The sequence below is a fragment of the Ochotona princeps genome, chromosome 2 (assembly GCF_030435755.1).
Source record: "Ochotona princeps isolate mOchPri1 chromosome 2, mOchPri1.hap1, whole genome shotgun sequence".
Taxonomy (NCBI): Eukaryota; Metazoa; Chordata; class Mammalia; order Lagomorpha; family Ochotonidae; genus Ochotona; species Ochotona princeps.
The window spans coordinates 162,514,362-162,527,838 of NC_080833.1; the positions used below are offsets into that span (position 1 = coordinate 162,514,362).

The 13,477-nt window shown below is 38.0% G+C and overlaps 1 protein-coding gene across 1 annotated transcript in view; it reads left to right on the top strand.

The window, feature by feature from the left end:
• PAPPA2 (pappalysin 2) overlaps positions 1–13,477 on the top strand; it is a 230,588-nt gene that overhangs the window by 121,032 nt on the left and 96,079 nt on the right. The gene's annotated exons all lie outside the window — the stretch shown is intronic.

The window sequence follows — 13,477 nt, forward strand, 5'->3', positions numbered from 1 at the left end:
TTCCATTGCGTTCGTAAATTTTCATATTGCAGCTTAGGTTGTTTCCAACATTTAGATAATCTCCAATGTTTTCTCTTTGTACTTTTAGTACTATTAAAGAGATTTCCTATAACATAACTCCTCTTTCCCCCCTTTGAGTCATTTCCTCTGCGACATCTTCACTCTTTCTACTGTGACAACTCTCCCCATTTGTTAAATATTTCATTATAGTAAGGTTTCAGTCACTAATTGAGTTTCTTTGATGACAGCTGCCTCAGCATTGTCTGAGTCAGCTGTTTGTTCTAAGAATTTATTTACTTTTGTTTCAAATTTTACTTTCAGCATTTTCAGTTTTAATTCCTTGTTGCAACAGATGGACAATTCCATCTTTTGATGACCCATTTATGTAAAATGGCATGTAGGTTTATCCGTGGAGGAGAGGAGGAGACATCTATCATTGTAAACGGGGTAACCAACACCGAGTGACTAATCCATGACAGACTTTAAAACAAGCAATGCGGTTGGTCACCAAAAATGATTACATTTATTGTTTACAAGGTAATTGTTAGAGTGAAAATCTATCAGGGAAATTTATATTTTATAAAGTCGCAGCTGATATGGTGCTAGGTGACATTTGAATCATGTTGTTGAGAGACTAACAGCAATTTGTTGCTGTAGCTAATGTCTGCGCATTTATGAACTCTAACTTATAGGAATGGACAGGATATATTTTTAAAAATCTTTATAGTTTCTGGTGAGTTAACTTTTAGCAGTGATGTCTTTTTTGTCTCTAATCATATTCCTACTTTATTTTAAACTTGAGCATCTCATTGGAAAGCAATATCCATACTGGCCAACTTTTAGTTTATTTTTCATATTTTGTTTTATTCCATCTAATTACATATTTCTTGGCAATTATACTTAACTTCATTTACAATTGACATAATTTCATTTCTCATCTACATACAACATAAAATTCTTAGTTTTCTAATTAAAATCTTTAGTCCAATTACATTTAGTGTAACGTTTTATTTTAAACTTACTGTGTATTATTTTTTATCCCACATGTTATTGATTTTTCTCTTTTTTCCCCCTTTGTTAGATTAAACAAATATTTTATTATTGGATTGCCCATTCTATTAGCTTGTCAGTGATAGTTCTGTTTTCCAAGTGGTTACCCTTGAGGTTGCAGGACACATTCCTCGCTTGTTAAGTCTGCTTCAAATTATTTCTCTCCTAGGATCACAGCCGTCAGAGCACTTTAGAATTGTTTGATAGTATTTTACCACTTTTAGAAGAAGTATGGTTTTGTACTTATCCAATATTCACCCTTCCCACTGTTTTTTCAGCATTTTCTGCACTGCTGTGCTTCCGCTGTTTGTGCAGCTTGAAGAAATGCATTTATTGTCGTGTTTTTTAATGTAGGTCTGCTGACAAAGAATTCTTTCAACTTTTCTACAGGCAAAAATATCCTAATTTGAAATTCCCATTCAAAGGAAATCTTTCTTTGGAAATTCTAGGTACTGATTTGTTTTTATTATCCTAAAGATGTCATTGCATTATATTTCTACTTCTGTGCTGTCTTTAGGTATCTTCACATCTGCTGTGTACTTGCAGTTCTTTGAAGGCAATGCTTTTTTTTTCCTGTTGCTTCAACATATTCTGTCATTTGTCTTAAACAGCGTTTCTATGATGTTTCTAGGCTTATTTTGTGAATGTTTAGGTAAATGTTTATAATTTCTTGAAACTTTGTATATTATGTTTACTTAGCTTCAGAGAAAGAAAGTTTATCTTGCTTTTATTCATATCTGTTTTCTGGTATCACACACACATATATACCTTAGTGTACTTTGGTAAATATATATATATATAATATTTTTTCTACTGTATCCTCTGCAAAGAGAATCATTAGTGTGAGGAGAATAGACTCCCTGTACCTCACAGAGACAATTCCAAGGAGAAAGTCAGATGTTTCTTCTGCCCTCTAAACTCTGTCCCTGCATTCTTCGTCTTCTTTTTTCCAGTTTTGCCAACACACCCTCAGTTCCCTCCTTCATCACATGGTAAATTCACCACTCACCATAATGTCCAAGAAGTAAAAAATAGCTCCACAAGTATACAGAAAAGAGCCACAATCAATCGAATGACAAGACACCAGTTTCACTCTTATAATCTGTTTTTTCTTTGTATGAACGTCCATATATTAAAGAAAACATGATAATTGTCTTTTTTGATATTTCAGAAGATAATAGTCTCTAATTGCATCTATTTTGTTGCAGAAGAGTTGGTTTTGTTATTTTTATGGCCGAGTAGTAGTCTATCATGCACATACACTACATTTTCTTTATCCATTCATCACTTATGGACATCTAAATGTAATATCTTAGCTACTATGGACTGAGCTGTTATGAGCATGAGGGCAATTCCATTGCTTTTAGGTGGATCCTCCAGAGGGGATGGCTGAGTCAGTCGCAGGTTTCCTCCTGCTCACCTTCTTCTCCTCTCCAGCACTGATTTCTTTTACTTCTTCTATTTCTTTTTTTACTATCTTTTTGCTGCCTACTGTAGTCTGATTATTCTAACATCACTGTTTCCATAAACTCAAAATTTTACTCCCTTTAATCAAATATGAAGTAACTTTTAAACCTTTATTTCAGTTATTGTAATGTTAGAAGAAATAGATTATGGAGGTGATCTGCCCCTTTTAAGATGATTTTTTAAACACATGGAACAACTTTGATATTGTTTATTATCCTTAATTTCAGATCACCTAATCCAATTAGCAACTGAGACGACTTGTGTCTGCTTATGTTTGCACTCTGCTGAAAGTTTCAGCTTTTGTTTCTCCTAAGAGCGGGCCCTTGTGGAACCTCAACCAGAAGCCTGGATTGGTTGATCTATCTTGACCCTCTCTGAAGTATAGTTTCTAATTACTCAGCAGTGAGTCTGCAAAACTTGTCAAGTATTTTTTTTCTTTTACTTTCTTCTTGGTTTATTACACTCATTTTCTGCATTATATAAGATGTGAAAATCACCCCCAAATCTAAAATGACAAAGGATGTTAGAGTTAGTAAGCCTTGAGTGCATTGGTGGATTTAAACTTTTTTTTTTCTAATTCTTACTTTATCATTCATTTTTTTTTGTTGTTGTTAGAAGTGTGTAGATATACTCCATATGACTGGAAAGAAATCTCTGATTACAATCCTTTTGTTACGTACCAGTTACTTACATAATATATTTTAGGTTTGTACCTATTTTAGCTACAGATGATTCAGGAGTAATATCCCTGGGATTGGGGGGAAAATCACTAAACCATCAAAAGAAATAAATTGATACCTGAGGCCATGGAAAATGGTCCAGGGGGTTAGACCCCTACCACCCACATGGGACACCAGGATGGCGTTCTTGGAGCCTGGCTCCTGTGGCCACCTTAAGAGTGTAGGAAGATTTCTCCCTCTCCATCTCGTCTTCTTTTTCTGCTACTTTGTCTTTCAAATAAATACATACATCTTCTTGAAAAAAAGAATATATAAATATACATCTAGTCAAATAAATAAAGTCAAATAAATTAGAAAATGATTTCCAAAATAATTTGGTGAGTTTTGGTTATTTGTTTCTTGAGGGCAGCAGGATTTCAGACTCTTTATTCTTTTAATTTTGAAGTGATACACAAATATGATTTGTATACAGTGGATTAGAGACAAATTTGTCGCACAAGCAAGAAACAATGGTAGTGGGAAACATTAGTCTTGAAAATGTCTTTCCAAAACCCTTCATTTACTAAAATGTGATTTTACTCAACAAAGTTTCTGTCATTTTAGTCCCCGTTTGCTGAGGTGGCGTTTTGTTAATTTTTCTCATTTTTCTCCTGATATTGAGCCAATAGACTAAAAAATCTAAGACTTTTCTTACACAGAATAATTGTGGATTGGTTTTATTTTTACCATGATAAGCACCTTTTAAGGAGAGGGTGAAAGGGAGGGAGAGAAGGATGGAGCGAAATACGGTTATTTTCTTAGAATTATACTGATGAAACCTTTTTTATTTATGATAATCAGCATTTTAAAGTATGAGAAACTCATTCCTGGTTTGTGAAATGCATTTAGATGCATTCTTATAGCTATCATAGCCCATGAGCTTGGCAATGCAGGTGTTTTCCTGTTTCACAGATGAGAGAAATATAAAAAACAAAGACTCAAAGTGTTTTTTTCTGTATCATCAGTGATAAACCTGAAATTCAAATGTGTGCCACTGCTCTCTAATCCCATATTTCTCTATAATATATCGCCTCTTCCAGTCAGTGTTCATGAAGCACCTGCAAAGTGCTGGACACAGAGCTAAGCTCTGGAAATAGACAGGGAATATGACACGAGCAAGAAAACAAGTTGGAACATGTGGATTTGGAAATGAAGAATTATTGTCATCTTTTGTTGGATTTTTTTTCTAAATTCTTAAAAGGCGATATCTGTGAATTTAGTTCAGAGAATTTGTTAAGTACTTGGTGTAAGCTCTAGGTGCCATTGGGGGATAGGAAGAAAAAAACCAGAAGGGATCATTTCTTCCAAAAGTGCCTTGGGTCTTAAGTTATGGAGACAACAAATACAGCAATTTGAGAAGCAGATCCTCACTCCACACTTGTTTGGTTTCACGGGGAGCCCATCAACATATGCAAAATCATATGTTCATGTTTATTTTCATGGCTATTCTAAAATGTCTCCAATTTGGAACAGTCTCACTCGGGCTGGACTGGTTGGCAATCCTAGCAGAAAACACCACATGCTCCCAGTGTTTTAAATACCAGGGACCTCCCCATCAGTTATAAATTACAGACCACTGCCTGGAAACCCTTGCTACAGAAAGCCCAAAGCCTGTTAACCATCATTTCCTGCTTGTCTTTGTTTGGTTTCAGCTGGCCAAACACCGAATGTGATTCTAACAGAAAACACAATGCTTGTTTAATTGATTGGATTTCAAAGATGAGAATGCTTAACACCAGGCATGGAGAAAGAAACACATTTAATGAAATGTATTCTGTTCCAAATGTTTTATTATTAATTCCCAGACAACTGTCTTTCAGAGATATGATTTTCCTCAATCTAAAAATGATTATCTGAAGATTAAGAGGTGTTAAGCGTTTTGGATAACAGTTAGTATAATACAGGTGGGATTAAAGTTCGTATCCAGTTGATTCCAGAGCCCTTGGTGCTTCTCTGCAGATACTGAGACACTTTTCTGCAAAGACCTAGACCAAAGCTAGTTTGAGGTTTTACAGCCATACAGCCTGTATCTCCACACTTTCACCTACTGCTTGTGTCACAGAAATCACAAACAACACTGACATAAAAGCATACGGCTTGTGCTCATAAAATTTTGCTTATGGATGCCGAAGTTCAAGAAATAATTTGCTTGTTAGGGTGTTTTCTTCAGTATCTTGCAGCCACTGGAAAATGCAAAAGCGTTAGTAACTCTCAGTTTCACAGAAAAAATGACAGTGTGGGTCAATCCATGGAGTGCTGTTTCCAATAAATATTAACCATATTAATGAGCATTTGCCTTATTTCCAGTGACAATATCTACTTTCAACTCTTCTTAATAAATTCTACCCCATGTGAACCATACAGAAATCTAAAGATTTCTAAATCTAAAGATATGGAAGTTATCTTCTTCACCTGTCTATAAGAAAAAGTATTGGTGAGGGAAGTTTGTCACATTATTTACAAGGTAGTAATACTATCTGAATATATACTACAAGTTAGAGGTGTATATTATAACCTCCAGAGAAGGCTCTTTCACACAAGCATGAACATACGTCCCAAAGAGCTACGTAAAAAGTAAAAAGTTAATCATAGTAAGAAAATAGCATGATTGATCCAAAAGGCGGCAAAAAAAGAAATAATAAAGAAATAATCAGTACATAGGATCATGGGAAAAATATCAAGATAGTGAACTGAACTGCAAAATTTATTACATTAAAACATGCTGACTGACAATTCCATATAAAAGGCATATATTGTCAGTTTACATTCAATAAAAACAACCAATTAGTTTATTTAAATTTTTAAGGAAGAGTAAAATGGGGCTCAGTCGATAGCCTGGTGGTCGTTGCCTTGCATGCACTGGGATCCCGTATGGACACTGGTTCTAATCCCGGCAGCCCTGCTTCCCATCCAGCTCCCTGCTTGTGGCCTGGGAAAGCAGCTGAGGACGGCCCAAAGCCTTGGGACTCTGTACTCACACTGGAGACCTGGAAGAAGCCCCTGGTTCCTGGCTTTGGATCAGCTCATCTCTGGCTGTTACGGCTGCTTGGGGAGTGAGTCAGCAGATGGAAGACCTTCCTCTCTATCTCTCCTTTTCTCTGTATATCTGAATTTCCAACAAAAAGAATAAATCTTTTTAAAAAAGAAATACAGAGCAGAATGGAGATCTAGTTTTTAAAGGAAATATTAAATCACATTGTTCTCCTACACACATTTCTTTTGTTGTTGTTGTTTTTCCACAGATTTATTTATTTTTGTTAGAAAGTCAGATATACAGAGAGGAGGAGACGCAGAGAAGATCGTGGTCTGTTGATTCACTCTCCAGGTGGCCACAATGGCCAGAACTGAGCCGAGCCATACATTTCTTACATCAACAGTACACATTTTTATTAACCTTGTTTTATAATATCTATATTTATATGTAGATTTATTTCTTAGAATAGAGGTCACTTTCCCATATTCAACTAGGTACATGATGTTTATGGACATTTGTTGTCAAAGTATGTCCTAAGCAATATGCATTTGAATTGCCCTTGAGTGGCATCAGTTGGTGTGAGCAGTTGATTTTTCTGCAGTGTATCATTATATTGACTCACATTGATAAATGCCATCTTAGATACTGAAACTTCATAGAATGAAATCTTGGGTTTATTATCTATTTGAAATCAACTTTTGAACTTTATTTTTGTTTTTAGCAGTCAGCCTGTTAGCTAAGTTTAATTACTTTCTAGGTCAGGTGAGTGTCTCTGGGGAGAAATGAACACCCAGAATGTCTAGGTTTCTACAGGTAGGGGTGTGGGTATCACCTGACCTTCCCTTTTCCCTCCCCGCTTCTTCTGGGATCCTGATTAGTGAAGGAGTTCCTAGGTTTGAAATTTCTCAAATTCCTCCCCAGATCTTGTGGTTATGGTGTTATTAGACCTAATGGCACATGTGTTGCAGGGCTGGATAGATTGAGCCACTTCTGGGAAAGAGCTGGGACCCTGCTTACAAGGGTATTGAGCCAGGACAAGAAAAATGCTCATGTACTTCTAAGCATTTTCTTCTACGTTTTTTGTCATTTAACCTACAGAAATTTCCATTTTCTTCAGTTCTGCTCACACACATAGATTAATGTCTTCCTTACTATATGACATCTTCTCCTCTACAACAGCAGTACCCATAATCTCATGGAGTTAAATTGGGTGAGGATCCAGCTTTGGCATTTTCTTCAAGCTGACACATGGACATACAGATAGTCCTGAGTGTCTTTAGCTGTGTGTACTATCATGTACAGACGTGGCTTTGGAAGATTGCTCTGCGCCATGCAGAGGACTGGTTACATCATTCATTGGAATAAGCTGGAAACTCTGCCTCATGATCATCAGAAGCTAAATGGCCTCTTTTCCTTTAGAGACAATCCAAATTAAAATGGTCCAGATGCCAGTGTTTGGATGCACTGGGTTAAACTGCTACCTCTGAGACCAGTATGGCACATGTATGTATATATATATATATATACACAGTGTGAAATAACCACACAACCAAATTTTATAAGTGTATTCTTATACCTTTCCTACATTGGTTGCAGATGAAAACAGAGCTGCCAGATAAATATAATTCAGATGCACAGTGGGAATCCTACAAGAGGCAAGGTGACTGTGGGTCTGTGGGTACATGATTTTCATGTCCGTCAAAATATGTCCTGGTGAAATAAAACAGGAGCTCTACATCCCACTGGCTATGTGGCTTATTCCCAGAAGTTAACACACTCAGTGTCCTCTGCTGTTTGATGGCTACTCGTTGTTGATTTTCCATGAAAGCTTTTGTAGCTTCACAGCCGCTAAATTCTGTGTGTAATTGGGAAGCAACATTTATCATGCAGGATGGAAGTTTGCCCAGCTACACAGCACTCTCATTCCTCCCCTCTGGAAGGCACACTTTCTCCCAAGAAATCCTTCTGCAACTGTGATTAATGACGATTGTTCTCACTTTCTCTGGGGCTTGCTCAGAAGTGTCTCTGTAGATAGTTTCCTGAGAACTCTCTTCGCGATCAACACCTGGAGAGAACAGAATGAACAGCAGGGTGTGGACCAGCGAAGGGCTGGTGTCCGCATCCCCCAAGGAGTTGCAATGACCTTTCAGGATGATCTCATTCTATGAACCACTCACCGCCACAAAAAGATCACCGGATATGGGCTTCCACACAACTACGCATCCCCAGGAAAGGAGTAGGACTTTGGGCAAAAATGATTTTTTTCCACTGAGGCCAGTTTTCAGATAGGGGCTTTCCTGTGAGCTGGTTCAGCCATGGAAGAGGGACTATGGATCTTATATTACATCTATCATCTCTGGCCCCTTCTCTGACTCCTCTAAGCTCTCTGACATAATCTTTGTACAGTTTAGTACTGATGTCCAATATCACAATTTAAGCGAGTTCTCTTTCTTTTTTTTTTTTTTTGAAGGATTTTATTATTATTGGAAAACTGAATATACAGAGGAGGAGAGACAGAGAGGAAAATCCTCCATCCGATGTTTCACTCCCCAAGTGAGCCGCAACGGGCCGGTGCGCGCCAATCCGAAGCCGGGAACCAGGAACCTCTTCCGGGTCTCCCACGCGGGTGCAGTGTCCCAATGCATTGGGCCATCCTCAACTGCTTTCCCAGGCCACAAGCAGGGAGCTGGATGGGAAGTGGAGCTGCAGGGATTAGAGCCGGCACCCATATGAGATCCCGGGCGCTCAAGGCGAGGACTTTAGCCGTTAGGCCACGCCGCCGGGCCCACTCAAAGCTATTTTCAAAAGCTGTTTATTTGTGGTCCAATTAAGGATCAACTGAAACCTGATGGAATACTTGCTCTATCAGCTGGAAAATATGCCTTTTTTACAGGTGAGGATTTTTCAAATAATATCAATTTCATATGGCTGAGCTCATAATATTGCTGTCTGTCAGTAAATTTTCTATGGAATATATTGTTTGAAGCACATCTCACATTAAAAATAACGGTCAGAATTGTGCAGAACTTAAAGTGGGAAATCCCAGTTTTTCCCCTCTAGTATTTGCGTATGAGAAGTCATTTAAGTTTCAGAATCCACATTTCTCCTCAATAATATAATCTTCATATTCTGGGGGTATTGAGAGGCAGAAATAATAACCCAATGAGCTTTGTTTGGGCTCGAGCAAAATACACACAGACATCATGCAAACACAAGGGAATGTCTGGCCAGTGTGTCCTGGTTCAGGGTCTTCCCTTTCCCCTGGAATCAGGAAGAGGCATAAATGAGTGAATATGGAAAGGCCCAGAAAGAACAACCACACAGTAAGTAACTAAAAGCATTCTCAAACCTCAAGGAAGATTCTTTTCAAGTTTGTGGTACAATTTCAAGGTCTGCTTTCCTCTGACCACTGCAAAGGATGACCTGGAAGTTGAAAAGCTTGGCTTGGGAGCACATGGAGTGTGTCAGTGCCCAACATGGCAATGGGGTTTCTTAAGCCCCAAGACTTCTGCAAGATAGAGGCATTTTTTTCAACTTTACCAGTCATCAACAACTAGTGGTTAGGTCAGATATTAACTGTGCCGCCTTTGGATGAAGAAGTGTGTGTGGCTGGCTTCCCCATCTGTTAGTCTCTCTCTTTCTCTCTCTCTCTCTCTCTCTCTCTCCATTTTCATATTTTGTGATGGACTCAGTGATAAATCATTGGCAGTTTTTCTGTCTTGAGACCATTCTTATAGCTTGAGTGTTATTTTTTTTTCCTCAGAGGCCTAGCAGGTTCATTGAAATCTAGCTATAGTTTTGTTCCTTGTGAGAGGAATGCTCAAATTACTTTCACATTGCCTGTGTAGTATGTGAATGCAATCTTTTTGTTAAAACAGATAACGAAGCATTGTAGACTAAAGCTAATACGCCTTTGGTCCATGTGACACTCTGAGTTTTCCTCCAAGGCACATCTTAGATCTGAGTGAGCCTTAGTTGTGCAGGTGAGCGTTGGCTTGGAGGAGACAATCACAGTCCCACTTTCAGTGTGGTTATCAGAGGAGGCTCACGCTTGCAGTTCAAAGCGGACACGAGGATAGAATTTCCCGTTGCCCCAGTTTCTGTTTTAGCTACTCGTTTTTCATAGTTAGGAACATAAAATTCATTATTCATTATCATATAAAGAAAAAATAGTCTGGACTATACACATGTTAAAATAGCTCCATCTTGGCTGTGGAAAGAGCAACTTTTAAAAATATCTTTGAATATGAAATTCATTTTTAGATTTCTAATTATGTGTTTTGTTCTAGAAGTCCTATGTATGTACAGCAATGGCACATTTTTAACAAACACATGTTGAACTGGATTTTCTCAGAAGCCTATTAAAAGAGTTACACTAGTTATCCAATGTATTTTTCATGGATTTTATCTAGAAAGCAAAGGTGCATTCCATACCAAGAGTTTCAACTATTGACAGTTTCTATGGAAACGGAACCTGGAGTAGTGACCTGCATATTTAGGAGCATCAGTTCAAAGAATATATGAAATTATGAAGCCTGTGTAATTTTTCAGAGATATACAATCCTCTATTTTAGAGAGGCATATATCTGATTTTTCTTAGATTTTGTTTTCTAGAGGATTTTAAGTTTCGCTGAGAGATTGTGAAGAAATACATGTTTGGCACATGCAACATTGACGTATTCGTATTCCTCACAAAGGGGTGCATTTATTGCCATTGATGAAACTGTGTTTACACATGATTTTCATCCAGTGTCCACTGTTTTCATGAAGATTCATGCTAGATGTTATACATTTTATGTTTGGACATAAAGACACTGTTAGGATATCATGCAGATTTTTCACTGTCCTAAAAATTCTCTGTGCTGTATATTTAATTTGGAAAAGTTATCCTTTCCAACTTTTTCCTGCCTTGCAGACAGGATAAAAAATTTTCTCATCTTACAAATTAGAATTACTGAACATTGAATACAGATTCTACAATCAGCATTGTCCTATCTTTTGTTTTTATAAACAGTAGGTAATATCTATATTTTTCAGTTACAGTTAAGAGGAGCCGCAGGCTCAGAGAGGAAATATTCATTATTCATGTTTACCTGGCTGGTAAAGATTGAGTGGAAATTTACACCCAGGACTTCTGCCTTGCCAAATCTGTCTCCAGGATGGTGAATTTACTTGATTCTTTTTGTGCTTGTTTGGATTGAGTAGGCGTAGCTACTCAACTTAGGTTTGAGGCTTCAGCATTGTGTGAGAGTAGGTATGTTCTTGCACTCTTAGTTGGTGCTGTGAGGAGGCATACATGGGATTCAAATGAGTGGAGCTTGGCTCTCCCTCCCGCATCACAGTGAGAGGATACACCCAGCACCCAGCACGCCATAACTCAAACCCTTGTCTATGTCTCATTTGTAAATTCCTCCTGTGGTTTTCTGGCTTACACCATGTCCTGGAAATCCCAGAGTAGCCCCTTCCCTCAAAACATAGTACTCAGACATAGCCACCAGGGGTAGGCTTTGGGATTCAAAGAGATTTGTTTTCAGAGAGCTTCAAGTAAGGGACAGTATTGCTTAGAGATGCAAAATGTTTCAGGAACAGCCCTGTGGGCTGATAAATCTATACTACAGAGCCTACCTCCAATACTTAGTTTCAGATGGGTGGTATCTATTTTGTGATCCAACCACGGATGGGAAAACCAAGCTATCTAGTTCCTGGTAAAAACCACTCTGTTCTTCCTGGGATAAACTCACCAGGTGCTTGTTTGAACTTTGTTCCTGTCTCAGGAAATGGCCCAAATCTTTCTTACAACTTTCAGGTTTTTTTTGTATGTATGGGAAGGAAGAAGTGGTGGGAATTTCTCAGGGGCTTTGATGTCATTTATTGCTGGAGTTGAGTTGGTTGAGTTAGACTCTTGGTTACCTTAGGATGTGTTTCACACCCAGCCATGGACAAAGTGTTTAATATTAGAAATCATAACCTATGGGTCTGAAAGTTTCTTAAGTTATGAGGAGTATTAGTTACTTGAAAATGGGGAAATGAAAAGGAAGAAAAGGCACCATAAAAAGGAAACATAGGTTGGCCTTTTCCTCAAATGAGGAGAGTAAGAAGGGAGATCTGTGCTGCTTTGGCTGCTATAAATCATAAAATCACCCTAGTTACGTCAGTTGTGCCAATTGACACTCTGCACACAGGATTCCAAGACATTCTAAATGTCAGTCTGAGAAGAAGAAAGCATTTTGTTACAATGAAAAATGTGTTTCACTCTCTTGCCCCCTACTTTTGGAGGCTTTTCCACTGGGAACAGTTTTCATGAGCCCTCATCACTCTCCAAACCTTACAAAAAGCCTGAGGAATACACACAGAACTTTGTAAACTCAATCAACTGGTTCTCATATCACACCAGTGTAACAGCAGAGAAAGTTGAGGTTTATTCACTTAGAAGGTGAGAGAATGCAGCCACAGGGTACCAAGCAAAAGTTGTGGTCATGGGAAATACGCTCTAGAATCTGCGCTGTTGAGGCAGAGGGACTGTTCTTCATGTACCAACCGCTAAGTTAATTTCTTTTCCATTGATGGTGTTCCGGGTGCAGAACTTCCCATAGTTTAGTTTGAAGATCTGTTTCAGTGAAAATCTGTCTTACCACTTAAGAATATTCCTGATGGTTAACTGGATTTGCCCACATTCCCTGTCACTCAAGTGCTAGTGACAGAGAACAGTTCTGATAAATGCATAAGGATAGACTGTTCAGCAGGTTCTGATCTCAAGAACAACAAACTCTCTACATCCTGGTTCTGTGTCAAGCTTTACATTCTTAGGGAGACAAGCTAAGAATAACAAATGCATAGAGATGAAAAAATATATGGCAGTTTAGAACAACTTAGATTGTTAACAGCAGATCAGTGTTGGCTTGGTGACCACCTTGCTCATTTCATTTGGTAATAAAGAGGTGTTGGCTGATTATGTTGTGGTTTACCATCCGTAACAATTATGTCTTTGGGTGTTTTTTTTTTAAGAAATGTAAAGAGAAACTGGTGTAAGATTAAAAAAGAAAATAACCAAGCTATTAGGTAAGAAAACTCAGAAAAAGATGCCATGCTCAGCCTAAAATTATCTTATTTCCATCTCATCTTGGACTTTGTGCAATCTTGACGCTTTTTTGTGCATACTGCAGGTTTTCCCTATTTCTTTATGAATAATGAGCTCTCTTAGTGGAATAAAAGTGGTTATTCTTGATCTCCTAGTATAAGTAAGGGTTCACGTGTACCTGTGCTTATG